We start from the raw sequence: 12,877 nt of genomic DNA, 5'->3' as shown, positions 1-12,877 counted from the left end.
ATCTTTAAAATGGACAATCCTGCCTTCTCTGTCAAAACTGCTTAGGGAGGTTTATTTCTTCTGTCATAAAACACAGTATAGATTTTATAGGTAAAACGAATGCTCTTGCCACCTATTTAAAACGGGGAGCTCTTGTAAACAGAAAAAGTCATCTTCTGGTTCAGCAGAATAAAGTTACTCCAATAAAGAGCTAGTTATTGTATCTATGGGTCTCTGGTTATAGCAAATGTGTGGAGGCTTTCATTGGAATGACTGAAGCACTTCGCCATCACCATCAGTGAGGTATTGCAGCTCGCACGGCACGGTACGAGTGCACTGGAGGAGACCTGAACAGCTGCGGCATGTATAACCTGCAGACTGTACCTGCACAAACAAGACATTGCTGAACTTGGCTCCAGCGCCCTCCTGAAGCCTTGCCTCATTGAACTTGTTTAACCCCTCCCAGCTAAAATAAACTTTCCTGAGATTACTTCACTTATCCTCGGCATGGATCTTTTCACCCCTGGGTTGTAGGAGCTGAGTGGATGATCAATGCATTTGCAGCCTGCACTGTAATTTAACTTGCTGTGTCTGACAGGAGATGTGGAATTGCTAAAGAGAAGCTTTACTTGTAATCTTCTTATCATCTTATCCCGGAGTGTTTGTGAAGGGGGAGGCCTTTCCAGCAGAGACTCGGAGTTGAGGGTTAATGCTGAGAAAGAGAAATTGCCCTGTAGTGCGTCTGACTCGGTGACCTGATAAAACATGCTCTGGACAGCTCATGAACTCTAGCCTCTAACTACACACTGCGCTCAGGCTTTCCTGCACTAACATCACTTGCCTTCCTTTCATAAGCTCATTAAGAAGAGTCACTAGCTGTAAATATGATGGTGAAAAAAAAAGCAAATCTTTTCTCCCTTCCTCTCTTTCTTGCTTTTTTTCATTTCTGATGCTATTTCAGATCTTCCCGGCTGAACAATAATTAGCACAAGTCTTGTGTGATTAATGGAAATGAGATGAATGGCTCAGCCGTACTAAGAACTGGAAGGAGGCAAGAATCAGTGGCACAAGGGGAAACGGTGCAGGAAGTCAGGAACTAAAAGATCCTGGAAAGAGGATCTGAGTTAGGAAATGGAAGGAATGGAAAGAGGGACTAAAGAGGATAAAAGGAGTGAAAAGAGGAGCGGGAATTGAGCGGAACTTGGAGGCAATGAAAGAGAAGAAATACCCTTTGGAAACTGAAAAAAGGGAGGAAATTCTGGCATCTGGGTAAGAGCTAAGAATTGCTGGCTTCTAACTGGAGCTGTGCAATGGATTTGTTGCACAGCCTTAGCTAAATGGCTTCTTTGAGGGGTAAGCAAAAGGAAGGGAATGATCCTGCCAAGCTCCCATTACCATCTGTGGAAATCTTTCTATTTCCTTTACTAAGAGCTGGATCAAGCTCTAGGAGAAGGGACGTAAGAGGGGCCAATAGAAGAAACTGCAGAGACAGCTAGTTAAAGTAGAAAGGGAAGCTGAAGTGGGATTTTAGGATTAATCAAGAAGCTAATGGGGAGCGGTGACAAGCCATGAAAACCAGTTTTTGTAACATAACATCCTGCAGACATAAGTGAAATGTCTTAAAGCTTTCACATGCAGTCATACTGTAAAGTTGATAATCCTACAGAAGCGCATGGAATTAATTAAAACTCCTTTAAAGGGCTATTAAGGGGAATTCCAACTTCTTTACTGTCTGAGTGCTGTTTCACACAGTTGTTATTGATTAGATTTGAGTTGTAAAGTGGTTTGTAAGAATTAGGGAAGGGCAAATGGTTTAGAAATAGACACGGTGGGTGTTCAGACTGGAGCAGACCAAACTCAAATAGTTATGGCTACTGTATTATTAGATACTCCTCTCATTTGAGTAGGAAAGAGGAAGAAAAACCTCCCTTGGGTGGACCTCAGAGAAGTTTTCCAATAAGTCTTTTCCCACATCTGAGAATTTTTTGGTAGGAGGAGGTAGTCAGATCTCAAGTCTGGAGAGCTTTTCTGGCTGTGAGCTACATGCAATGTATGTGGCCCATCAAACCATAGGTGTCTGTGATAGGAAATGTACTCCTAGGTGAGTCTGCTTCTGATCCTACTCTTAGTCTAGTTTTATTAGTACCAGATTTGATGTAGACTTCACTCACAGTCCTCAATGTAATGAGCTCTTCATGAAGGTGTTGTTAGCTCTAAGTGGAGAGGGGGGTGATTGAAGTCCAAGATAAATATGTAGCTGTTTCTACTTGCATGTTGATATAAAATAAAATTAAAAAGTAAAATAAAATAAAACAAAACAAAACAAAATAAAATACTAGTAAGCATGACACTTTTGAAGTATACTGTTCCCAACTTGCCTTGTTCAGATCTAGCCATTCTCTCCCCCGTGCTTTTGGCTTCAAGCTGAGCTGCTTAAATGACTTCTGTAAGTCCAAAGAAACTAGTTGTGAGTAACAAATGTCATCAGTTAGATCAACTCTCCTTTGCTAACATAAATAAAGTAAACTTTTGTACTAGATACTTGTTTTCCCTCTTTTCTGCACCAAGAACATGTGATTATGCAAGGGGCACTTTGGATCAAGTCCAACTTGCAGCCACTAAAGACAACTTTCATACATAATAATAAAATTCATGGATTAATCAGGTCTTTTAGCTGATTTAGTAGTTTGCTCCTCTACTCCCTTATTAGAAAGCTGTTCCAAGAACTTTCGTCTAATTTCCACCCTAAGGGTACACAAGGTCAGTCTACAGGCTTTTGTTATTGGGTCAACATTACCTCTTTGGTTATAGAACTCTTTGCGCTTATATCAGTTTCTTCCTGGTACATTTATAGAGTGAACATACCCCTTCTCAGGCAGCATTTTGCAAGACAAAACAATCCATATCTGCTTTGTTCCCTTGGAAGCCTGTATCTCCAGCAAAATTTGAATTAAATAGAAAGAGATGTCCCTACACAACATCTTCAGTCCGTTACAGTGAGTGTAAATGTACAGTCTTGGGGAAGCAGCCAGTCTGCTTTCCAGTGTCTGAAAATATAGAACATATGCACAAGTGGTCTTATGGGGAGACATTTTGTGTCCCCAAGCTTGGGTGGAGGCCAGCACTGAACTTTTTCTTTAACTCTGGTACAGCGAGTTATACACAAATACAAAACTAAGGCAGAGGAATGGAAGAGGTGACCCGCTTATGACTTCAAGGAAGAAGTAAACTGGGAGTAGTGGGAAATACTGTGATCTGTCAGTCTGATTACCAGCCCACACTTCTCTTTACATTTCAGCCATCACTATCAGCTGCAATCCGCCTTGTACCATGACCTTAACCTTGTTATCTTTCAAGGTCTTGAGTCTTGGGGTACTCAGAGAACTTTCCTCTTTCTGGATTCCCATGACAGGAGCTGTTCTTTTCTTCCCCCTCATCCATCATATTTCACAGAAGATCCTTAAATACATCTAGAGTTTGCAAAGCTACCAGTTTTTTGCTTTGCAAGTATTTATGTTGCAAACAAAAAAACCTGATGCTAAAATCTCACCATTCCTGTTGGCAAAAACTGAAATAATTGCTCAGTAGAAGAAACTGTGAATTTTCACAGTTTTATTCTGGGACTGAATTTTGGCCATTTTTGCAGTGTATGTGTTTTTTATGTGTGCGCCTGCATTCAAAAGGCCTGGAGGAAACACACCTCTTATTTAGCAGAAAGTCATGAAAAAGATTTGGACAAATTGACCAAAACTGCTTTAATTTTCGTAAGTCTGATTATTTTGACCTTTGCGGCCAGGTGGTGAAAATCATGAAGCTTGAAGACTTGGCTTTATGGACTCTGGGTACCGCAGTCATTAGTGTCCGATCACTGTCTTTGACATCACCAGCAGCAGAGCTCTCTATTTGTCAAATAAGATCATAGTTACCTACTTCCTCATAACTGTTATCTATTACTGACTGCACTGCTCTTGGTGAAATGTTGTGATAGCCTTGACAGAAAAAACTTGAGTGAACAGAACTATTGGAAGTTAATTGTCTACCAAGCCATCTACCTACTTTATAACGATCTCATGCCATTCAGTTGAGAGGATTTTACCATGAACTTCAACAGACAAATATAGTGGACCCCGAGTTGTCCCAGATGACCAAGCAGTTCCCACTTCCTCACTTCCTCATGACAAATGATTTAATCTTCTGGGTTTTTTTGCCTTTTTTTTTTTTTTTTTTTTTTTAATTTTGCTGCTGGGACTATGAAATGGACTTATTTTAAAGACAAGCTAGAGCTAAAAAAAGTCACCATTTTTTTCCACAGCAATTTTGGTTACTCCTCATTTAAGAGGAAAATAGAAACTCCCCACCTCCAGGAGAGCAGTCTGGTAGCCTTGTCAGAGGACAGTAGCATTCCAAAGACAAAAATCACCCAAAGAAGGAACCACAAAATTAATTTAGTCTGGTGCATTAGGGAGCACTTGCTTGACATTTGCCGCTCCTGTCAGGCCTAATAGAGAGATTTTTACCTGTATTTGCCTATTCAACATATCAGCCCCTCAGCCAATTTTGGAAATTATTTCTGATTTATGGCTCTCATTCTGGCGAGTGTCGCCTCAACCTGTCAATTATCCCTCAAAGCAAATGCTAAGTGAATGTTAGCTGGGTAAAATTAATAAGGAAACCTTTACTTTAAAAAAACGAAGACACAGGCTTATGAAAGGGATAATTCAGCCAAGCTTTAACTCTATTGCTGCTCCCGATATTTTCCGGTGACACAGAGAAGATGCTAGAAAAAAATAATAATACAAAGGACAAGGAGTATGGTGGGGGAACATAGGTTTTTTAACTCCTCCTCTGTAGAGCTGCTCAAGTTGCATTCTGTCCCCTTATCCCTCGATCTCATTGACTCTGCATAATATTTTTAAGTCACCTGGAAATGCATAAACCCTCTTATTTCCTGTCAGCCCCATCCAAAAGTCACTCAATGCAGGTTAAAGAGCTGTCATCAGTTTTCACGATGTGCTTCATGTTGCACTTTCACCCCACAGAAATACGTGTAGACAAGCCATAGAGAGAAGCACTGTCAGATTCTCCTTCTCTCTCCTTGTGTCTGTTTGTGTTGGGAAGATGACGTTAATGATTTGTAGGGATCAGCTGGTACATAACACATCAGGAGATGCTGTGGTGAATTCCTGAGTCTTCATGGTTAGCAAACTTTTGCACCAGGTGCCACATGGATGGGAAAGCTTTCATAAAATTCTGCCATACCGCACATGGGAGATAGTTGGATCCTTCAGTACCCGGACATTTCCTGCCTGTGTAGTGTTCAGGTTTTGTATCTAAATGATTTTAGAGACCTTGTGCTACTGGGGAAATTCTTTATCATCATTTGGGAAATACCATAGAGTTTTAGCTGCGGTCATTCTAATAATGACGATGCCATTTAATGGATCATTTTCCTCCTGAATTTGTGTTTGCAGGACTATTTTGAGAAAGGTGTAAGCCTTACAAAAAGTTTGCATGACCTCATGGGTAGTATTGAACCAGGTCCAAGGGTGAAGCAAGATCTTCTCTTGGTTGCAAAAAATTAATTTGTCTAATCAATGAGTGATAATAGTGGCATGTGATGAAAGCCTGGCAACTGGACACTAGGTGTCCAGTCTTGACTTTCAATTGGATTAGATTATCACCTACTGTGGTGCTTAGAAATCTTTTGATTTAAAGTTTCTTTAAGATCCTTCCAGATAATTTTGCCCAACGTGATATAATACCATAGTTAAAAATATTACCATGTATGCACACTGAAACAATGTATGGCTGATTCTTTCTTTGTCTTTCTGTTTGGATGGCATGGTCCTTTACATTATGCATCTGACTACAAGAAGAGTCAAACAGCTCATATTTTTCCTAGAGCTATTTGAAACAGAAAATTGTTGTGAAATTGTGCCTGAAAAAGTTGATGTTCTACTACATATAATTTTACAAACTTAATTGCAAATGTAAAGTCAGTGAAATGACATTTTTTGTCAAACAGAATAGTAGTGAGGTATTAACATTGGAGGACTTTTTTATTTCTGCATTTCTTCCGCCAAAATAGGTCTCTTGCATCAGAAAAGAAAAAAAAAAGAGAATGTGTGTGTATATATTTATATACACACTTATACATTTCCTACATTTTCACTTCAAAGTTTCGTACTTTCTTAACTGTAAAGTCTGCTTATTCATTGCTATGTGAAATAGATTACTGAAGGCATCAGTCTCTGGATCAGGCAGACTCCAATGATCTTCCTGATTTTTCAGGGCTGAGTCTGACTTCATGACCTTCAGACTTGGGTGTTAGATTTACACTATCAGGCTTTTTTGACCTTTGGGAAGCCTGGATCACAGATGCGAAAGGACTCAAGTGGCCTGAGCTCCAGAGGTGTTGAATACCAGCAACGCAAATTGAATTTTAATAGGAATCGGGACAGTTCAGCACTTCTTATTTTCAGATTGAAGATTCCCTTGATCTATGTGAAGCTGGATTATATTTCTTTTTTATTTGACCTGTTCATCAGGTCAAATTACCTTTGCATAATTACGGACATTTTAGTTCCTTCACTTTAGGATAAAAAATATCTCACTTTCAGATACCACCATGTAAGAATACACATGAACCAGGGGAAAAAAAAGAAAAAAGGAAAACCTGTTCTAGTTTCGTTTCTCACCAGGGAAAGCAGTGACTATTCAACTGGTCCATCCGCCTGGGAGAAGCCTCCATGTGGCTCCCCCTGCATGACAGAATCCTTATTTTACTCCATTTGGATCAATAATTTCTCATTTGGGGCCAGCAAGGCCCTGTGAAAAGTGTGGTTCAAATCAACTGGGTCCTGCTGCAATACTAAACTAAGTGTCTCTGCATCTGAATGTTTATACTGTGTCCATCTGGGTTAGGAATTTCTTATTTGGGGCCTGGTTATGTCACAATTGCGTCATCTCCCTTAAAGGGAGGAGGAAAAAAAAGAGAAGTCTGGTTGGGTGTCAGAAACCTATATAATTAAAAGGCAAGAGTTCAGTGTTCAATGACAGAATGGTGAAATGCCCTGTTTTTCTACAGCCTCGGGCTATTGAACCACAAATAAATCCCATTTTAATGAAAGAAATCTTATTTTGTCTACAAAAATCTGAAAGTTCAGGAACATAATGAGTGTATAGAGAAACCTCACATCATCCTGGCTATGCAGGGGTTTGCCTGCACACCCTCATATAATTATATACAGACCGCATATGTACCTTTATCACAGGCAGCTGGAGAGAAACGAGCAACAGTTCTACAGTCAAAAAGAGTCAAGAACCACAGGCTGTACATTTTTATGTGACTGTTACTCTGAACAACCTCCTTTAATTTTCCATTCTTTCATTTTAACAAAAGCTTGAACACTTCTCCATTGATTTGCCTATTCCACAGAGAGACAGACAGAGAGAGGGAGGGAGTAAGTGAGGGGTGGGGGTTGATTTCCAATATTATGTAAAACATTTGGTTTCATGAAGCAAGCTGGAAAAGGGGATGAAAAAAAACCCTTTAGGAAAATAGTTTTCCATTGAAATCAGTGTATAAAGTAGGTCCCATTGGGAATATGTTTTCTCAAAGCTAAATTTTTAAACTCTTTCTACACTTCCCATGCCACTTGTCAGCAGAGAAATGAAAGGGAAAAAAATAACCCTTGGGGTTTCACAGCTTTGCACATTGAAGAAATGAGGGATCACTCAATGGTTATCAGAATTCAGCATTTCTTTTAGAGGAAGAACCTGGCATCCCTCAGACTGCTTCACACTTGTGGACATAATGACTGGAAAGATTAATTTATTGTGGCATTACTTCTGCAGTTTTGGAGGACTTTTGTTTTGCTTTGTTTTCTACGTTGTTATTAGAAGCCAATAAAGATATCCTCCTACATGCTATCTTGTGTGTGTGTATATTGCACATATCAAAGTCGTACATTTAATTACCTGCAGTGTAACAGAAGCCACCCCACTTGCACCAACGTGGAGGACTATGGCCACTAAGACAATTGTAACAATATGAAGTCATTAACTCAGACTACTAGATTGGCACAGGCCAGCCACTCCAGAAGTACTGAATTTGGGTCTGAGCCACACTAAAATAAGGAAACAGCTCTAGGAAAGATGGGAAACAATGCAGGCAATGCTACTAGCACATCACACATCTCCTCAGAAGGAGAAGTTTACAGTTCTCATTGTTAAACTTGACAGGCCTCTTCTCTAAAGCCAAAGATTTAACATTATGCTAATAGTCCCGAAGTAGAAGACTCCTCCGTGGCATAAAAATACCTCAGTGTTATTACAATCACCTTTGCAAACATGTAGATTGTCTAGCAAGAATGGTTATACAAAATCAGATTGTCATCCCTTGCAGAAGTATCTCTCCCTTCTAGCAAATAACTCCTGAAATGTCAAAGAGATAGCAGGTGAGCACTCACAGCACCTATAAGAACATTTTGCTTTATATGAATCTGTAAGGCACCCTTTCGAATCAGGGGTTTTGACTTTGATCAAATCTTCCAGGTCTCAGGCCACAAGTTTTGCAAAATTTCCTCTCAAAGGTATAAATCAGGCAAGGCTCTCTCACAACATGGCCCAGATTTGTGGACCGGCTTGCACAATGTATTTTGTGAATTCTTCTCCCAAATATGTGTGTACTTGGATTGAAGTGCATAGCTGATAAATCAACATGACCAGATATGATCTATCATTAACACTTATGTTAAGAAATTTCTGTGATTCTATTCAATATTGTGGTGATACCAATGCTTATTTCTCTATCTTCCTCTCAGGTTATTCTTTTTCTTTATTTTTTCTATTTCAGAGGTGTTTCTATATATTTGTGCGAATAGAAAAATAAAAATGTTAAGATTAAAATAAAGTATTAAAAACAATGGAATTTACTTCTGGGATAGAATTACGTTATATTTTTTCCTGTATGAACAAAAATGCAAGAAGCCTAAATAACAACTGGCAATTACCAGTCATTATATTGGCACCTAGTTTCTGAGATTTTTTGAGGACTTTTCCCATTTCTGGATAATTCTGAGGGGTACTGCAAGAGATGTGACAAAGAAATAGATGTTACTGACACATCATCATATCATAGAAAGAAATTTGCCAATAATGAAAGAAAAAAATGATGGTATTATTCACTAGTCTTAATTATTGCCCCAGAAATGTGGCTGCCATTCAGCTGAAACATGGGAAAAAAATTCAATCCCTTTACCTGTCACAGCCCCCTTTGAGTAGGCAGTCAGTAATGCAGTGTTTCATGTTGTCCTGTTTCACAGGACGTTTTAGAGGTGATGGTGGAGGGGAAATCCAGTACATCTTGGGACCACTGCATGTGCGCTTGGCTTGATTTACCGGTAAGTGCTAGATATCTGTTGAACTGTATCATGCTCTTCTGGCATCATGGTACTGATTGGCACTCCTTCACCGTCTGCCTTTGACAATGCTGCTTTACAAATGAATGGGTAGGTCAACCTGAATACATATTTTATATGTCTAGTCATACATATTCCCTGGGACTTTCTCCTGTGCATCCAGGGCCAATCTCAGGGCAAAACACTGCCTTGAGATTCTCTCATGCAATTCCCAGGGAGACTAGACAGAGACGTGTCCCTGAAAAATTCTGGCTTATAATATGCATCATTGAATTCTGTAAAGCTCCACTTAGCGTGGAAGAACATGAGCAGACTATGTTTCAACTCAAAACATTCCTTTTACATGGCATTCCTGCCTTGAGTGACACTCGCTGGTGAGGAAAGTTAGGGGCCATACTGTTTGGAGATTTTGCTCCCCAACACCGAAGTCAGTTGAGAAACTTTTTGTCACTTTTCCCTCCAAAATGTGTGTGAAAGAATTGAGTTTTCCTGCCTGCTATAAGCTAGGAAGAATCGAGAGCAGGTATTTATTCACATGTTACTCAGCTGCCTGTTTGCGAATAGGGGGGCCATGTTTTCATAGACCATGTTTCATAGGCAGCATGTGTTCAATAAAACGTTTGTACACTTGCCAGAAATCAGGCTGCCAGAGTGATTTTCATGGATTGTGTCAGCAAATGTTATTAGCAAATTGTGTAGTTAACCTGGTGTAAGACTTTTATTACTGCTGGGTATACTTACATATCAAAAAGCTTCTGATCCCCGCCCACTCTAAGCCTTCGGCAAAGAGAATCTGTACTTTTTTTAAGAGACCGTGTTTACAGCTAACCAGTATTGTTCCTAATCCTGTAAAGTCTATGTGGGAGAGAACCCCATCAGTTTCAGTCTTAATTAGTTTTGGCAATTAGTTCTTCTGGAAAGGACCATGAACAAGGTCCAGGAGGCTTCTCAGTGCATTATTCTTCTTCAGAAATGAGCCTTCCCCTGGCTGTGTGAACCTTTGCAGGCATGAAAACAAAAAATAGGCAGCGTAAGTCACTACAGATATTGCCAGCCTGACTGAACAAGAAGTTGTGCTGCGGGAAGGCATGGTGAGAAAGCTGTTAGGGTACAAAGGAGTAATCTGTGGCTATTTTATCTATAGGGAATTAGAACAAAAAAGCCATGCACTACATCAAAGGCTCCATGACTGGAGACTAAATCTTTTCTTATTTAGCATTATGTTAGTAATTACTGATTTAGAGGAAAAGAGAGAGAAAATGTATAGAATTTTCTCTCAGGATATGTCATTACATCATCACTGGTACTTCAGATTCTGTTAAATTACCAGATTTTATAGAATTTGATTAATTAAAAAAAGGTTTGTTCTCCCACTGCATTGTAAATTATTGAAATCCCAAAGTAGCTTAACTTTCCCAGTTATCTATTAGACAGTCATCTTGGCCAGGGAAGACAAGAGGACAGATGATTTTTCCTGAATTACAAATGTAGGTACTGAACTCAGGACCTGAGCTTGTAGTGCCTCCTTTACAGAAACTGCTTGGCTTCGCTCTGCCTTCTCTCCTTATCTGTTAAATGAAGCTGGTCATGAGGCTTCCCATCTTCCCTTCTTTAACTGCCACAGTCAAGTGCTGCGTGAAGAGGCATCTCCTTACACAATGGAAATCGCAATGTAGTTCTACATATGGCTAAAACCACTCAGAAATACAAAAAATAAACAGTGAAATCTGCCCTGGGTTTGGAACAAGTGCAGACATATGATGTGGGGTCTGATAAAAGGAGTTGAAATAATTATTTCCTTTTGTCTTAGTGCTGAGCTCTGTATTCAACAGCGTTAGATACTGAATGTTGCTGTGCACCTGGAAATGTTCGGTTCTGAAGCACTGGAGACACTTTATTCCACTCTGTCCAGTATAAATATGCCGACAAATCTACCTGGGCTTTTTTGTGTTTGTTTTAACCAGCCTACAGAATATACTGGGGAAACAGAGAAACATGAATCTGTTCAGATATTTTGCCTCTTGAGCTTGGTTGGTTTTATTTCTTGGTGTCCTGATGCCAAGGACCTTTAGTATAGGTCACTGAGATGAGAAAGATGGATTTGTTACAATATCTGATCTATTAGCCACATGATGGGGTGTATAAACTGCTCTCCTTGTGAAAAATCATGATGCTGGGAGTTTTGTATAATTTATTTTAGGTAATATTGGGAAGCTGTGTTATTTGGATCTGGGCAAATTCCCTTGAAATCAAGCTGGACTGCAGTGGATCTCGGTCTGTGCAGAAGGCACTGGTTCCAATGCATCAGGCACTTATGCACATGCTTAAGCTCAAGTGTATGATCTGGTGTCTTATAAACTGCTTGATTTCAATAGGAAGTTTTCTTCTTACAGTTAAAAAAAATTCTTAAATGTAGCAGATGTATTAGCACTTCATCACACAAGGGAATTGTATTTAAGTTACCTACAAATCATGCCACAACATAGAAATTTCTCTTGGTTTAGGGGTTAAATTTCATTCAGCCACTTTAGCCATGAAATAGGTCAGAAAGAAATACAGTCTGGCCATGGGGAGACACGGTAACTTTCTGAATCTGGAATGAACACTTCCATTTGTGTTAGGTGCATCAAGGGGAGAGCCCCTGACATGTGGTGTGGGTTGGACTGAGGGCTGTGTCAAGATCCTTACTTTGGGGGTTGTGTTTCAAAACAGATGGTAGGAAAACATTTTCCACTCACAGGTCAAGCAAAGACCAAGGAGCTGGATGCAAGATACAAAGGAGAGATGGGAAGAGAATATTTGGAAATTATTCCCAGTTCTTCACTCCACAGTGTTGCTCCAGGGTGTCTCTCAGGTCCTCCTGATGGGAAAGCACTTGGATTTTCCATCAGGCTTGGACAGGAAATGGTTAATGGCATCATCACCAAGAATTGCAGTGTATGTGGAATAAAAGCAAGGCATTCTGCCGATCAGCCACCAAGAACATGTTCTGTGTTAGGCATTTAATCATATTACTGCTCCCAAAGCCATTGGAGCCAATTTAATCAAATTGTATCATGGATGTGGTGTTATTGTTTTTAATGTCTATTAGAAAAATAAAAGTTAGCACTTATTAAATGAGGATCCTCTTGCATGTTGATTGCTTTGCTAATTTCTTGCTGATAAACCCTTGTTTTATCTTCAGAGAGAAGAGTGGATTTTTGTCAACTTTCTCAGCAAAGGCCGGCATGCTGCAGGGTCTCAGACATCAGCTGCACATAGGAAATGAAAAATAAAAATAGAACCTTGTTCTTCTCTTGCTTGTACCAATACCAAGTCAGAACAAGTACAATAAAGTCAATGGAGTTATTTCAGTGTAAAATGAATGGATGTCAGTGTGACTGAGAGAGGAGGAGGGATGTCCATCCATTTTTTCTGGCAATAACTATATTATCACTCTGTTGCAAGAAGGTGCGCAGAACATAGCAGAGAGACAG

At 39.7% G+C, this 12,877-nt stretch overlaps 1 long non-coding RNA gene across 5 annotated transcripts in view; it reads left to right on the top strand.

Annotated features, from left to right (window-relative positions):
• Positions 1–12,404, top strand: part of LOC148050300 (uncharacterized) — a 68,707-nt gene extending 56,303 nt beyond the window's left edge. For 3 of the 5 annotated variants that reach the window (XR_015701638.1, XR_015701635.1, XR_015701637.1), the window contains 2 exons: positions 9,306–9,383; positions 12,142–12,404. This is a non-coding gene — a long non-coding RNA (uncharacterized LOC148050300). Of the gene's footprint in view, positions 1–223; positions 1,880–9,305; positions 9,384–12,141 lie in introns of those variants that run through there. The other 2 variants (XR_015701639.1, XR_015701636.1) reach the window with 1 other exon arrangement.
• The last annotated feature ends 473 nt before the right edge of the window (positions 12,405–12,877 follow it).

This window comes from Nipponia nippon, unplaced genomic scaffold (assembly GCF_047370975.1).
Source record: "Nipponia nippon isolate SJK-2023a ecotype South Korea unplaced genomic scaffold, ASM4737097v1 scaffold_9, whole genome shotgun sequence".
In the NCBI taxonomy this organism is placed as follows: domain Eukaryota; kingdom Metazoa; phylum Chordata; class Aves; order Pelecaniformes; family Threskiornithidae; genus Nipponia; species Nipponia nippon.
The sequence above is the reverse complement of the archived record's forward strand: the minus strand, read 5'-3'. Positions and strand labels throughout refer to the sequence as shown.